The 16,636-nt window shown below is 45.1% G+C and overlaps 1 protein-coding gene across 4 annotated transcripts in view; it reads left to right on the top strand.

Moving 5' to 3' along the window:
• The window catches only part of RAB5B (RAB5B, member RAS oncogene family), a 28,194-nt gene that overhangs the window by 4,525 nt on the left and 7,033 nt on the right, over positions 1-16,636 (top strand). The window contains exon 2 of one of the 4 annotated variants that reach the window (XM_066258460.1): positions 15,384-15,520. The exons of 2 other annotated variants lie outside the window; for them this stretch is intronic. The gene's annotated coding sequence lies outside the window, so the exon portion shown is untranslated. The remainder of the gene's footprint in view (positions 1-15,383; positions 15,521-16,636) is intronic. One more of the 4 variants, XM_066258461.1, reaches the window with a different exon arrangement.

Raw genomic sequence — 16,636 nt, 5'->3', positions numbered from 1 at the left:
ACAATAGTTCTTCCAAGGATTTTTGTTCACTAACAAGGAGCTAAGGAGTGAAATTATCAGTATAGAATTTCAAGTATAAACCTTGAGTTAGAAAAAGTCACTTGGAGAAGAGGGCTTTCTCATCACCCTTGAAGTCATACCTTTGTATCGTCTAACTCTTACTTTGCCCAGAAGTAAGGAGTGCTCTTTTGTAGTTTGTTTGTGTGCATAGATTAGAATTTGACTTCTGAGGAGTCAGTGGGGAGGATAAGCAAGTGTATAGCTCCTATTCCTAAGGCATTTCAGATTGGAAAGTAACCAAAGTGTAAGACAATGAACTTAAAATAAGGAAAGGCAACAGCCCGGTAGGAGGAAGGATAACTTACCTACACAATGCTCTCCCACTTCCCAAGAATGTTTTAGGAAAGATTTAGTCATTGACTGAACAGTAACTAAACTGAGTAAAGGAGCCACCCAGGTGAGCAAAGTCTGTGTGGATTTCTGAGCCAGGTTGTAGCTTCTGTTTAGAGACTGTGGGTACTTTTTCAGAGTGTGTGTGGTGGTATAATTATTTTTTTTAAATTTGTGTTTCTCAAGTTCAAGAATTAATAAAAGTAATGGCCCAAAGTTTTTTTTTAATATTAAAATCAACTGAAACTTCAGGAAACTTTGTATTTAGCCACAGTTGCTTCAGTGTTAGGGTGGGAGGGCCACTTATTAGGGGTGATTAGGCCATGTGAGGCATAGTAACTGGTGACAGGAAAAGCAATTAGCTCATATGAGTTTCATCAGTACCTTGTGGGCTGGGTCCCAAGGGGGCCCTCCATCCAAAGGAGATCAGAGAGACCAGGCAGAGAATTAGTTCTTTGAGGCTGCTTAAAAACATTCCCAAATGGAACTGAGTAAGAAGCTATCCAGATGGCACAGAAGGGGAGGAGTAGATGGAAGAGGGAAGCAAGATTGCTTTGACCTTAATTAATTTAGGGAGCATTTAATGAACCACCTACAAAGGATCAGGCATTGTGCTCCGCTCTGGAAATTCAAGATGACATAAAAAATAGTCACATGTTTTGAGAAGTTTATAGTTTAAACTCATACGATGTAGTAAATGCTGTGACAGTAATATAGTCTTAATACTATGGAATGCCAAAGGAAGCAATGATGAATACTGCTGAGGTGAGAAGGTAAAAATTAATTATGCAGTTTCATAGAAAAAGTGACATTTGAACTTGGCCTTGGCCTCAAAAGATATGTTAGGAGTTTGCTTAGCATACAAGGTGTGGAAGGGCATCCCAGGCTTTCCTAGGTGAGTATTAAGGAGTTTGTACTACCATGCTGGTAAAAGATAAGTATACTTTTTACCTCTTAAGGAAATAAGAGAGAGAGTGAAGGAAGTGGAATAACTCTCATTTAAGCCGGTGACTCATTGGTTATCACTAGATCAACACAATGAAAGAGCTGAGCCAAATAGTGGTGCTCCTCAGTTCAAGATTTTGGTAATTTGGGATCTAAACAAAGTTTGGGAGTTGAAGGTTTCTACTGGCTGCTGCTCTATCTTCCCTATTCAGTAAATCTCTCCCATTAATCCCAAGGCTCATCCAATTCTGCAAGTTACCACTTCTTTCCCTGTCGCCTTGCATTAAATTGCTTCTTTCAACTATCCTGGCAGGGGTTGGTCAGGACCCAAAAAGGCATAATAATGAGTGAGTCCTTTTGTCAGAAGGATGTGGGACTGGATCCCAGTTCCCAGGGAGGGTCTAGTTCTTCCTAACTTTTTAGTTCCAAAATAAGTACTTATCTAAACTGAATAGAGGCAGAAACTATCCAATCTAAGCTCTTGTTCCTGTCCCCATTGTCATTCCAGAGTTCAGTATGTATTGCTTCCTTAAGAAGTATAATAGTGCCTGACCAGGCTGTGGGGCAGTGGCTAGAGCGTCGGACTGGGATGCGGAAGGACCCAGGTTCGAGACCCCGGGGTCGCCGGCTTGAGCACAGGCTCATCTGGCTTGAACAAAAAGCTCACCAGGTTCGAGACCCCGGGGTCGCCGGCTTGAGCACAGGCTCATCTGGCTTGAACAAAAAGCTCACCAGCTTGGACCCAAGGTCACTGGCTTGAGCAAGGGGTTGCTCAGTCTGCTGAAGGCCCGTGGTCAAGGCACATATGAGAAAGCAATCAATGAACAACTAACGTGTCACAATGCGCAACGAAAAACTGATGATTGATGCTTCTCATCTCTCTTCGTTCCTGTCTGTCCCTCTCTCTGACTTTCTCTCTGTCCCTGTAAAAATAATAAATTAAAAAAAAAGAGTGGTTATTTTTTTTAAAAAAAAAAGAAGTATGGTGGTATAACATACTGCTCACAAAAATTAGGGGATATTTTCTTGTGTTTGAGTCAGAGGGACAGATAGGGACAGACAGATAGGAAGGGAGAGATGAGAAGCATCAACTCTTTGTTGCAGCACCTTAGTTGTTCACCAATTGCTTTCTCATATGTGCCTTGGGGGGGGGGGGCTACAGCAGACCAAGTGACCCCTTGCTCAATAATGCAACCTTGGGCTCAAGCTGGTGGGCCTTGCTCTAAACAGCTGAGTCTGTGCTCAAGCTTTTGACCTCGAGGTTTCGAACCTGGATCCTCCACGTCCCAGTCTGATGCTCTATCCACTGCGCCACCGCCTGGTAAGGCAGGGGGATATTTTCAAAGTGAATATGAAGCGATAAAATATCCCCTAATTTTTTTGAGCAGTACAGTAGCAAGCATACCTGACCTAGGAGTACTTGTTAGAAGCAGAGTCTCTACTAAGCAGCTGTGTAACAGCAGATAGCTGTCTGTATGGTAACACCAGGCAAGGTGATTGATTTTACGTGCTTTGGTTTCCTCACTTATAAAATACAGAGACTGGTCTAGATGACCTCTAGATTGCATCTTATCTGGCAAACTGACCTTATAGGACTGACACTTAGGAGTGGGCTAGACTCCAGTGGCTGTATACTTGGAATTCAGTCTCTCTATTGATAGGTGACAGACTTCTGGAGGCTTCATAGGTTGTAGGCATAGGGACTCAAAGCTATTAAGTGGAAGGGGCCAAAGGAACAGAGTCATGCTCTAGCTGGGATCAGCAGGCTGAGAAAATCTTTCTATTCATATTTCCCTATGCTATTGGGAGAGCTGCCCACCTAAAGAACTTAACACTTTCATCCTTTTCCTCTCCCCTCCCCAATGGGCTCATGCCATGAGCAAGCCTCAATCCTCCATGATTAATTGTCATTTGATAAACCATTTTTGTAGAACTGCACTTCTAAGAGACGTTAAATCTGGTTTCGTTTCTTCTGAACTAAAAGAGTTGAAAGAGCCTGACCTGTGGTGGCGCAGTGGATAAAGTGTCAACCTGGAAACGCTGAGGTTGCCGGTTCAAAACCCTGGGCTTGCCTGGTCAAGGCACATACGGGAGTTGATGCTTCCTGCTCCTCCCCCCTTCTCTCTCTCTCTCTCTCTCTCCCTTCTCTATAATGAATAAATAAAATCTTTTTTTTTCTTCTATTTTTCTGAAGCCGGAAACGGGGAGGCAGTCAGACAGATTCCCGCATGCGCCCGACCGGGATCCACCCAGCACGCCCACCAGGGGGCGATGCTCTGCCCATCTGGGGCGTCGCTCTGTCACGACCAGAGCCACTCTAGCGCCTGGGGCAGAGGCCAAGGAGCCATCCCCAGCGCCCGGGCCATCTTTGCTCCAGTGGAGCCTCAGCTGGCTGCGGGAGGGGAAGAGAGAGACAGAGAGGAAGAAGAGGGGGAGGGGTAGAGAAGCAGATGGGCGCCTCTCCTGTGTGCCCTGGCCAGGAATCGAACCCGGGACTTCTGCACACCAGGCCGACGCTCTACCACTGAGCCAACTGGCCAGGGCCATAAATAAAATCTTAAAAAAAATAAAATAAAATAAAAGAGTTGAAAGAAAAAAACCCTTCCCCCCCCTTTTTTTTGTCTCAGGTTTGGAGGTAATAATCATCACACTACTTGATTGATTGGCTGTGGTCTATTCTTTAGCTTTGAATGGACCATTTCCTCACTATCAACTCTTAGCAAAGAATCAACACCAGAATAGTGGAGAAGTCAGCTGAATCTTACACATATTATTTCACTTCTGTAACACTGATTTTTTAAGAGTCTAGCTATTGTATAAAAAACATAATACCCTTGGTCCTGGCTGGTTAGCTCAGTCATAGCATTGTCCCAAAACACCAAAATTATAGGTTCAGTCCCCAGTCAGAGCACATACAGGAGGTAACTAATAAATGCACTATTCACTAAGTGGAACAACAAATGAATGCTTCTCTCTCTGTCTCTTTCTCTCTCTCAGATCCCCTCTTATCCCACCTCCTCTCTTTGTCTCTCTAAAATCAATCAATAAAATATTTTTAAATTATATTCTTATAAATATGTTGGTATTAAATATCAAGGCATGGGCAGCCCATCAATTACTGTGAACAGGGAAGGTAGGACATATTGAGAGTGAAATATTGGGGTGGTGGTAGAAGGTAGTCTTTTTTTGTGACAGAGAGAGGGACAGATAGGGACAGACAGGAAGGAAGAGAGATAAGCATCAATTCTTTGTTGCAGCATCTTAGTTCATTGATTGCCTTCTCTCTCGTATGTGCCTTGACTGGGGGGGGGGGGGCTACAGCAGACCGAGTAACCCCTTGCTTGAGCCAGCGACATTGGGCTCAAGCTGGTAAGCTTTGCTCAAACCAGATGAGCCCACGCTCAATCTGGCGACCTCGGGGCCTTGAACCTGGGTCCTCCACATCCCAGTCTGACGCTCTATCCACTGTGCCACCACCTGGTCAGGCAGGAGGTAGTCTTTTTTTTTTTTTTTTTTAATGTTTTTATTTTTTTTATTTATTTATTCATTTTTAGAGAGGAGAGAGAGAGAGGGCGAGAGACAGAGAGAGAGAGACAGAGAGGAGAGAGAGACAGAGGGGAGAGAGAGACAGAGGGAGGAGCTAGAAGCATCAACTCCCATATGTGCCTTGACCAGGCAAGCCCAGGGTTTCGAACCGGCAACCTCAGCATTTCCAGGTCGACACTTTATCCACTGCGCCACCACAGGTCAGGCAGGAGGTAGTCTTTTATAACCCAGTAGTTACCAATCTGGTAATCCAAGGTTGCTTAGTAGCAAGAAATTTTGCTGACTGTGCGTTTGGACTCTGGTTTGCTTATTGTCTATAGGGGTTAGTGACCACGGCTTTGCAACTTAGTGTGTCTGTGACTGTTTCCTATCTTTACACTTCACCAACTCCCTACGGGTTTCCCAGACCTAGAGTGATGTGTCTGCCTTTGAGAATTCAGTCTACCCTAATTCCCATGTTTTCCTTTTATAAGTTGTAACATTAAGGCTTAATGTTCTGCCTCTTAGATCATATATTTCTAAATAGATAAAAAGGTAAATGAGTAAGTTGAAAAATCTAGTAACTCTTCCTGTCCTGTTGTACATGTGTGTCACCTAAAGGAAACTTGATCTGTTTATCTGTAGTTATTTCTCTTTTTTGTTTTATGTAGTTTTCTATTGTCTTCTCTTTTCAGTTTTAAAATTTAATAGTTTTTTTTTATATTTAAGTCTGAGGATGTTTTATTTTTTTTGTATTTTTTTGTATTTTTTCTGAAGCTGGAAACAGGGAGGCAATCAGACAGACTCCCGCATGCGCCCTACTGGAATCCACCCTGCACGCCCACCAAGGGGCAATGCTCTGCCCATCCAGGGCGTCGCTCTGTTGCGACCAGAGCCAGTCTAACGCCTGAGGCAGAGGCCAAGGAGCCATCCCCAGTGCCCGGGCCATCTTTGCTCCAATGGAGCCTTGGCTGCGGGAGGGGAAGAGAGAGACAGAGAGAAAGGAGAGGGGGAGGGGTGGAGAAGCAGATGGGCGCTTCTCCTGTGTGCCCTGGCCGGGAATCGAACCCGGGACTCCTGCATGCCAGGCCGACGCTCTGCCACTAAGCTACCGGCCAGGGCCTATAATAGAGTTTTTTGATGGCCTACTCTCTTTTCCTATGAAACAGTGTATAGGGGGTCCTTGGGTTACAACACAGTTCCATTCCTATGACTGTGCGTAACCTGAATTTTGGTATAAGTTGAAACACACCCTAGCCTAAGTCACTTACCTACCCTAACACAGTTGTAAAATCATACTCTAAAACATATAAACATAAGTAAGCTACAGAAAAAGGAAAAGGACATAAATATACTGTACTGGACCTTGTACTGCATATTCTTCCGCCATGCACAACTAAACTAGTTCGCCCACATAGTCTGTAAGTACAACGCTAACGACAATTATGGCATAAGCCGAATCGTCTCAATTTTTTAAAGTTTTTATGGGAGTGAGCGTTGTAAACCCGAAACGTTGTGTCAAGACTGTTGTAACCTGAGAACCCCATGTATATGGACCATGTAAATATACTTAAAAAAATGATTTATCCTCGCCTGACCAGGCAGTGGCACAGTCGATAGAACATTGGAGTGGGACACGGAGGACCCAGGTTCAAAACCCCAAGGTTGCCATCTTGAGTGCAGGCTCATCTGGTTTGAGCAAGGCTCACCAGCCTGAGCCCAAGGTCTCTGGCTTGAGCAAGGGGTCAGTCAGTCTGCTGTTACACCCCCACTCCCACCCTTGTCAAAGCACATAAGAGAAAGCAATCCATGAACAACTAAAGGGCCGCAATGAAGAATTGATGCTTCTCTTCTCTCTCCCTTCCTGTCTACCTGTTCCTATCTGTCCCTCTCTCTGTCTCTGTCACACACACACACACATACACAAAAAATAATTTATCCTCATAGATGCTAAAAAACCCTAAGAGAAATAAATTCCTTAAATATACCCAGAACTTTTTTTTTAATCTTTTATTTTTATTGAATCCAGAGAGAGGAAGGGGGGGTAAGGGGGAGACAGAAGCATCAATCTGTTTCTGTATGTGCCCCGGCCAAGGACCAAACCAGCCACCTCTGCATTGCAGGACAATGCACCAGCCAAGCGAGCCATCCAGCCAGGGCTATACCCAGAACTACTTTTTTAAAAAAAATTTTTATTTTTATTTATTCATTATAGAGAGGGGAGAGAGAGAAGGGGGGAGGAGCAGGAAGCATCAACTCCCATATGTGCCTTGACCAGGCAAGCCCAGGGTTTTGAACCAGCAACCTCAGTGTTTCCAGGTTGACGCTTTATCCACTGCGCCACCACAGGTCAGGCATACCCAGAACTTTTTTTTTTTTTTTTACAGAGACAGAGAGTGAGTCAGAGAGAGGGATAGACAGGGACAGACAGACAGGAACGGAGAGAGATGAGAAGCATCAATCATTAGTTTTTCATTGCGCGTTGCAACACCTTAGTTGTTCATTGATTGCTTTCTCATACGTGCCTTCAGCCAGACCGAGTAACCCCTTGCTGGAGCCAGCGACCCTGGGTCCAAGCTGGTGAGCTTTTATTTTTTTAATTATTTTTATCTATTTATTCATTTTAGAGGAGAGAGGGAGATATTGAAAGAGAGAGAAAAGAAAGAGACAGAAGGGGGGGAGGAGCAGGAAGCTTCAACTCCCATATGTGCCTTGACCGTGCAAGCCCAGGGTTTTGAACCGGCAACCTCAGCATTCCAGGTCAACGCTTTATCCACTGCGCCACCACAGGTCAGGCCTGGTGAGCTTTTTGCTCAAGCCAGATGAGCCCGCGCTCAAGCTGGCAACCTCGGGGTCTCGAACCTGGGTTCTTCCACATCCCAGTCCAATGTTCTATCCACTGTGCCACCGCCTGGTCAGGCTATACCCAGAACTTTTGAATTGAATTCAAACTCTGCTCTTTGTTACTCCCTCCTCTTTTTCCCGTTAATCCTTATAGATAAGGAAGCTGAGGCTCAGAAAGGCAAAAAGGAGTGAGTAGCCTAAAATCACAGTGGGTTAACTGGAAAAACAGGGAATAAAAATCAGATTTGCTCAATAACAAAGCCCTTACCACTACACAGGACTCATTTGTCTAATTTGGATTCCTGTTTTCTTTCTCTTTCTTTTCTTCTTTCCTTCCTTCCTTTTTAAATTGATTTTTAGAGAGAGAGGGAGACAAGAACATCAAGCTTTTCCTGCATGTGCCCTGACCTGAGATTGAACCAGTAACCTCTGCGCTTCAAAACAATACTCAAACCAGCTGAGCTATCTGGCCAGGGCACATCCTGTTTTCATAATTACTCCATAACTTTAGTAGAGTTGAAGAATCCTCTGATCTCTGGAAAGATGTACTCAGCTCTCATCTCAATTTTTTCTGGGTTTTTGTTTTTTTTTTTAAGATTTTATTTATTGATTTTACAGAAAAAGGGGGCAGGGGAGCAAGAAGTAGTTGCTTCACTTTAGTTGTTCATTGAATGCTTGTTGTGTGTGCCTTGATCCGACAAGCCCAGAATTTCAAACTGGTGACCTCAGTGTTCCAGTTCAACGCTCCATCCACTGTGTCACCACAAGCCAAGCAGTTCTTGTCTTAATTTCATCTAGTAGTGAAATTCACTATGGCCTATAGGCTAGCCAGAGACTAGATAGACTTCCTCCCATCCCTTACTAACCTATCTTTCAGTGTCAGACCTCTCTAAAACAGTGTTTTTAAAACATTTTTGATCATGACTCACATTTAAAAACACATTATATGGCCTGACCTGTGGTGGCGCAGTGGCTAAAGTGATGACCTGGAATGCTGAGCTCGGCAGTTCAAAACCCTGGGCTTGCCTGGTCAAAGCACATACAGGAGTTGATGCTTCCTGCTCCTCCCTCTTCTCTCTCTCTTTGTCTCTCTATTGCTCTCTCCCCTTTGCCTCTCTAAAAAACCGAATAAAAATAAATAAATAAAAAATAAGCCTGACCTGTGGTGGCGCAGTGGATAAAGCATCGACCTGGAAATGCTGAGGTCGCCGGTTTGAAACCCTGGGCTTGCCTGGTCAAGGCACATATGGGAGTTGATGCTTCCAGCTCCTCCCCCTTCTCTCTCTCTGTCTCTCCTCTCTCTCTCTCTCTCTCTCTCTCTCTCTCTCTCTAAAATGAATAAATAAAAAATTTTAAAAAATAAAAAATAAAAATAAAAACACATTATAGGCCCTGGCCAGTGGCTTCGTGGATAGAGCGTCAGCCCAGTGTGTGGAAGTCCTGGTCAGGGCACAGGAGAAGTGGTCATCTGCTTCTCTTCCTCTTCCTCTCCTGCAGCCAGTGGCTTGATTGGTTAGAGCAGTGGTCCCAACCGTTTTTGGGCCACGGACCGGTTTAATGTCAGAAAATATTTTCACAGACCGGCCTTTAGTGTGGGACAGATAAATGCACAAAATAAAATTATGCGACCGGTGTAAAAACTGTGGTATTTTTATTTTTAAAATTTTTTTTAATTTATTCATTTTACAGAGGAGAGGGAGAAACAGAGAGAGAGAGACAGAGAGAGAGAAGAGACAGAGAGAGAGAAGGGGGGAGGAGCTGGAAGCATCAACTCCCATATGTGCCTTGACCAAGCAAGCCCAGGGTTTTGAACCGACGACCTCAGCATTCCAGGTCGACGCTTTATCCACTGCGCCACCACAGGTCAGGCAACTGTGGTATTTTTAAATATAATTGTCAAACTTATAAGACAAGCGTCAAGAGTGAGTCTTAGACGGATGTAACAGAGGGAATCTGGTCATTTTTTAAAAATAAAACATCGGGCCCTGGCCGGTTGGCTCAGCGGTAGAGCGTCGGCCTAGCGTGCGGAGGACCCGGGTTCGATTCCCGGCCAGGGCACACAGGAGAAGCGCCCATTTGCTTTTCCACCCCTCCGCCGCGCTTTCCTCTCTGTCTCTCTCTTCCCCTCCCGCAGCCAAGGCTCCACTGGAGCAGAGATGGCCCGGGCGCTGGGCATGGCTCTGTGGCCTCTGCCTCAGGCGCTAGAGTGGCTCTGGTCGCAATATGGCGACGCCCAGGATGGGCAGAGCATCGCCCCCTGGGGGGCAGAGCACCGCCCCTGGTGGGCGTGCCGGGTGGATCCCGGTTGGGCGCATGTGGGAGTCTGTCTGACTGTCTCTCCCTGTTTCCAGCTTCAGAAAAAAAAAAAATGGAAAAAAAATAAAATAAAAAAAAATAAAACATCGTTCAGACTTAAATATAAATAAAACGGAAATAATGTAAGTTATTTATTCTTTTTCTGCAGACCAGTACCAAATGGCCCACAGACCGGTACGTCCGCAGCCTGGGGGTTGGGACCACTAGGTTAAGCAAAGCCTCAGGTGCTGAGGATGGTTCAGTGGGTCCTAGTTTAGGCCTCAGGTGCTAAAATAGCTTGGTGCTGGAGAATCAGCCCCAGATGGGGTTGTGGGGTGGATCCTTTTCGGGGCTCTTGTGAGAATCCCTCTCTCTATGCCAGGGGTCCCCAAACTTTTTACACAGGGGGCAAGTTCACTGACCTTCAGACCATTGAAGGGCTGGAATATAAAAAAAAACTATGAACAAATCCCTATGCACACTGCACATATCTTATTTTAAAGTAAAAAAACAAAATGGGAACAAATACAATATTTAAAATAAAGAACGTGTAAATTTACATCAACAAACTGACCAGTATTTCAATGGGAACTATGGGCCTGCTTTTGGCTAATGAGATGGTCAATGTGCTCCTCCCACTGACCACCAATAAAAGAGGTGCCCCTTCCGGAAGTGCGGAGGGGGCCGAATATAAGGCCTCAGGGGGCCGCATGCGGCCCACGGGCCATAGTTTGGGGACCCCTGCTCTATGCCCTCCTCTCTCTTAAAAAAATAATCTGAGCCTGTCCTGTGGTGGTGCAAGGGATAAAGCGTCGACCTGGAAATGCTGAGGTCGCCGGTTCGAAACCCTGGGCTTGCCTGGTCAAGGCACATATGGGAGTTGATGCTTCCAACTCCTTCTTTCTGTCTCTCTCTCCTCTCTCTCCCTCTCTGTCTCTCTCTCTCCCTTTCTCTCTCCTCTCTAAAAATGAATAAATAAATAAATAAATTTTAAAAAAAATGGTGGCGCAGTGGATAAAGCGTCGACCTGGAAATGCTGAGGTTGCCGGTTCGAAACCCTGGGCTTGCCTGGTCAAGGCACATATGGGAGTTGATGCTTCCAGCTCCTCCCCCTTCTCTCTCTCTGTTTCTCTCTCTCCCTCTCTCTCTCCTCTCTAAAAATGAATAAATAAAATTAAAAAAATTATAATAATCTGAATTCTTCAAATACCACTTTCCTTAATCCCACTCTTCTCAGAGGTAACCACTGGTAAATAGATGGGTGTGTGTCTTTCCACACCTTTTTTTTTTTTTTTTTTTCTGAAGCTAGAAATGGGGAGAGACAGTCAGACAGACTCCCGCATGCGCCCGACCGGGATCCACCCGGCACGCCCACCAGGGAGCGATGTTCTGCCCCTCTGGGCATTGCTCTGCTGTGACCAGAGCCACTCTAGCGCCTGGGGCAGAGGCCAAGGAGCCATCCCCAGCGCCCGGGCCATCTTTTGCTCCAATGGAGCCTCGGCTGCAGGAGGGGAAGAGAGAGACAGAAAGGAAGGAGAGGGGGAGGGGTGGAGAAGCAGATGGGCGCTTCTCCTGTGTGCCCTGGCCGGGAATCGAACCCGGGACTTCTGCACTCCATGCCGACGCTCCACCACTTAGCCAACCGGCCAGGGCCTTTTTTTCTTTTTTTATAAGTAAGTGAAGGGCAGATAGACCCCTGCATTTGCCCTAACCAGGATCCACCTGAAAACTCCCATCTAGGGCTGAGGCTCAAATCAAGCAAGCTATCCTCAGCACGTGAGGCTGATACTTGGACCGTCTAAGCTATCCTCAGCACCCAGGGTGGGGGCTCAAACCAGTTGAGTCACTGGCTGCAAGAGGGAAAGAGAGAGAGAAGGGGGCAGAGGGTGAAGAGAAGCAGATGGTTGCTTCTCACATGTGTCCTGATAGGGGATCCAACCCAGGAAGTCCACATGCTGGGCCAACTGGCCAGGCCTTCACGCCTTTTTCTGTGCAGAATTTTCTTTTTTTCAGAACTGGGATCCAACCATGTGTTTTTGTACAGCGTTTTCTTCTGATCCATAGTCAGACGTATTATACATTGCGCCACTGGCCCACACGTCAACGTTTTCTTTTTACTTCATAATAGGTTTTATAGAGTTTTTCATCCAATAGATATATGAGAGAAAATTTATTCTAAAAAATTAGAAATCTTGTCATAAAGAATATTTTTTTAAGTTGAATAAATTAGCTTTATGAGAAACTTGCTATAATGTCTTTATTTTTATCATTTCATCATAGACCAGTGACAATATCATCACAAAATGGCATGTGGATCTGGATTCTTAGTACTTGGTGGCCCAGGGGACTGTAGACTACCCAGTAGGATCACAGTAATTTGTTCCATTCCTCTGACTCTAGTATGCTTTGGGACTTTTCTGAGTTCTCACTTATATCTTATTCCTCTGCCACCTTTCTCTTTACACTTTTGTTTCTTTCTCTACCTCTTTTGTATCATGGCTGCTTTTTAGGAATATGATGATAACTAATACTGAATTATACTTTAGTATGCTAAATTGATCTTTTCTGTGAATTATGGCCTCTCAGTAGCTATACCTTTCTTATTAGCACTGCTAAATAAATCTTTTACTTTTTCACGTAGTTCTCATAGCCATGAGATAGATCTTTTTTCTGTTTTATAAAAGTGGAAGGTAAAGCTTGGGCAGAAATTTTTTTTGTCATATTAATGGTAATTATTAGTAGCTTATTTACCGTATTTTTCGCTCCATAAGACACATGGGCATTTTCCCCTCCACTTTTAGAGGGAAAAAAGAGCATCTTATGGAGCAAAAAATACGACTTTTTTTTTAATTTATTCATTTTAGAGAGGAGAGGGAGAGACAGAGAGAGAGAGAAGGGGGGGAGGAGCTGGAAGCATCAACTCCCATATGTGCCTTGACCAGGCAAGCCCAGGGTTTTGAACTGGCGACCTCAGCATTTCCAGATTGATGCTTTATCCACTGCGCCACCACAGGTCAGGCTACAGCATTTTATTAAATATTTTAACACACCATTTGGTTCAGAATATTTTTTTTCTTGTCCTCCTTAAAACCTTAGGTGTGGGCCCTGGCCGGTTGGCTCAGTGGTAGAGTGTCGGCCTGGCGTGCGGGGGACCCGGGTTCAATTCCCGGCCAGGGCACATAGGAGAAGCGCCCATTTGCTTCTCCCCCCCCCCTTCCTCTCTGTCTCTCTCTTCCCCTCCCGCAGCCAAGGCTCCATTGGAGCAAAGATGGCCCGGGCGCTGGGGATGGCACCTTGGCCTTTGCCCCGGGCGCTAGAGTGGCTCTGGTCATGGCAGAGCGACGCCCCGGAGGGGCAGAGCATCACCCCCTGGTGGGCAGAGCGTCGCCCGTGGTGGGCGTGCCGGGTGGATCCTGGTCGGGTGCATGCGGGAGTCTGTCTGACTGTCTCTACCCGTTTCCAGCTTCAGAAAAATACAAAAAATAAAATAAAAACAAAAAACCTTAGGTGTGTCATATGGTCAGGTGCGTCTTATGGAGCGAAAAATACGGTATATTTTTTTTTAATTCATTGAGAAGAGGGGAGGCAGAGAGACAGACTCCCACATGCACCCCGACCAGGATCCAACAGGCAAGCCCACTAGGGGTTGATGCTCTGCCCATCTCAGGCTGCTGCTCCATTGCAACCAGAGCCATTTTTTAGCGCCTGAGATGGAGGCCATGGAGCCATCCTCAGCGCCTGGGGTCAACTCGTTCCAGTTGAGCCATGGCTGCATGAGGGGAAGAGAGAGAGAAGTGAGAGGAGATGGGGTGAAGAAGCAGATGGGCACTTCTCCTGTGTGCCCTGACCAGGAATCAAACCTAGGACTTCCATATGCCAGGCCAATGCTCTACTACTGAGCCAACCAACCAGGGCCTTGATTATTACTAGCTGAATAGTCATTTGAGCACTTTGGGTCAAACATTACCGTATCCCCCCATGTATAAGACACTTTTTTTGGAAAAATTTGGGGTCTAAAAACTGGGTGTGTCTTATACAGTGGTTGTGGCATTTCAAATGCCATAGATGAACTTAGGACGAGGCAATATATGAAGACAGTGATTCGTCATCAGACACAGATGAGGACAAGCTAATGGATGGGAGTTTTGACAGTAATGAGGAGTTATATGAATTTTATCATGAATAAAATGAGTTCAATAACATTTTGGGCTCCAAAATTAAGGTGCGTCTTATACATGAGAGCATCTTACACCTGGGGAAATACAGTATTTAGTATGTTTATATGTATTATCTCATTTAATTCTTTTGGATTTTTTTTTTTTTTAACAGAGACAGAGAGAGAGTAAGAGAGAGGGATAGACAGGGACAGACAGACAGGAATGGAGAGATGAGAAGCATCAATCATTAGTTTTTCGTTGCACATTGCGACACATAGTTGTTCATTGATTGCTTTCTCATATGTGCCTTGACCGTGGGCCTTCAGCAGACCGAGTAACCCCTTGCTTGAGACAGCAACCTTGGGTCCAAGTTGGTGAGCTTTTGCTCAAACCAGATGAGCCCATGTTTAAGCTGGCACCTCAGGGTCTCGAACCTGGGTCCTCGGCATCCCAGTTCGACGCTCTATCCACTGCGCCACCTCCTGGTCAGGCTCTTTTGGATTTTTTTAGTGAAAGGAGAGGATATAGACTCCCACATGTGCCCCAACTGGGATCCATTTGGCAGCCCCTGTCTGAGGCTGTTCAGACCAATGAACTATTTTCAGCCACTGGGGTCCACACTCAAACCAGCCAAGTCACTGGTTATGAGAGGAGAGGAGAGAGAGAAGGGGAGAGAGAAGGGAAGAGAAGTAGATGGTTGCTTCTCATGTGTGCCCTGACTAGGGATCATACCTAGGACGTCCGCACACTGGACTGACACTCTGTCCACTGAGCCAACCATCCAGGGCTCATTTAATTTTTACAGCACCCTTGTGAAGTAGGTCCTCATAAGGCTATTATCCATTTTACAGATGAGAAAAGGAGTATACTATATAGATAAGATTTAGTAGCCTGACCTGTGGTGGTGCAGTGGATAAAGCGTCAACCTGGAATACTGAGGTCGCCAGTTCAAAACCCTGGGCTTGCCCGGTCAAGGCACATATGGGAGTTGAAGCTTCCTGCTCCTCCCCCCTTCTCTCTCTCTCTCTCTCTCCCCCCCAAAAAAATGAATAAATAATAAATAAAAATAATTTTTAAAAAAATTTAGTAACTGGTCCAAAGTTTCACAGCTAGAAAGCACAACTGTAAAATAATCACAGTGAATTGAACTCTGCAGTCTTTGTTCCTCTGCACTGCCTCCTGTATGATCTTTTTTTTTAGTTACTTTTATTTATTTATTCATTTTAGAGAAAAGAGAGAGAGAGAAGGGGGAGGAGGAGAAGGAAGCATCAACTCCAATATGTTCCTTGACAGGGCAAGCCCAGGGTTTTGAACCGGCGACCTCAGCATTCCAGGTCGACGCTTGAGCCACTGTGCCACCACAGGTCAGGCCTGTATGATCTTTCCTTACTATCTTTTTTTTTTTTTTTTAAGAGACAGAGTCAGAGAGAGGGATAGACAGACAGGAACAGAGAGATGAGAAGCATCAATCATCAGTTTTTCTTTGCACATTGCAACACCTTAATTGTTCATTGATTGCTTTCTCATACGTGCCTTGACCGTGGGCCTTCAGCAGACTGAATAACCTCTTGCTGGAGCCAGCAACCTTGGGCTCAAGTTGGTGAGCTTGGTGAGCTTTTGCTCAAACCAGATGAGCGACCTCGGGGTCTCAAACCTGGGTCTTTCGCATCCCAGTCCGACGCTTTATCCACTGCACCACCACCCAGTCAGGCCCTTACTATCTTTACTGACTCTTCTCTCTTTACTAGGATTGCAGAAATTTTGAACCCTGATATGACTCTAAAGCAGCTTGTTATAGTGACAAAGTAATGTTTTCCCACATATGCCATAGAGTATGATTTGTGGAGTCACTAGAATCAACCTTGGAGAAGGGAAAGATTAATTTGAACAAGCAAAGTACAACCCAAGCAGTGCTTAGGTTTTAGAGAGAGATTTTGCATGCTCTGATTAACTCTTCTTTGAATGTCATAGTTCCTTTCCCCTCAGAGTCAGGATGATGAAATACTCAGGTTTGGATGATTAGACCACCAAAATCCCAGCTACTCTATGTTTCCACCAGCACCGACTTTCCTAGCCTCTTGGAAGATAGAGAAGATGGTTCAGTTTATTCTTTCATCAAATATTTATTGCTTGGATAGAGCATCAACCTGGAGTGCTGAGATCACCAGTTCAAGACCCTGGGCTTGCCCAATCAAAGCACATGTGAGAAGCAATCAGTGAAAAACTAAAATGCAATTGTGATCTCTCTCCTTCTCTCCTTCTCTCCCTCTCTCCCTCTCTCTCTCCCCCTTTTCTCCCTCTCTTTTTTTCTCCCTCTCTGCCTCTTCCTCTCTCTCTAAAATTCAATAAATAAATAAAAATCTTTTAGAAAAAGAAAAAATTTTTACTTGAAGACGTACTCTTACACCGTCTCTTGGAATTTTCTGCATGTGATTAGAAGATATACCTTCTTTCTCTGCCTCTAATTTGTAGCGCTACAG

This window comes from Saccopteryx bilineata, chromosome 2 (genome assembly GCF_036850765.1).
Source record: "Saccopteryx bilineata isolate mSacBil1 chromosome 2, mSacBil1_pri_phased_curated, whole genome shotgun sequence".
NCBI lineage: Eukaryota > Metazoa > Chordata > Mammalia > Chiroptera > Emballonuridae > Saccopteryx > Saccopteryx bilineata.
Note: the sequence above shows the minus strand (reverse complement) of the source record. Positions and strands in the feature narration are given on the sequence as shown.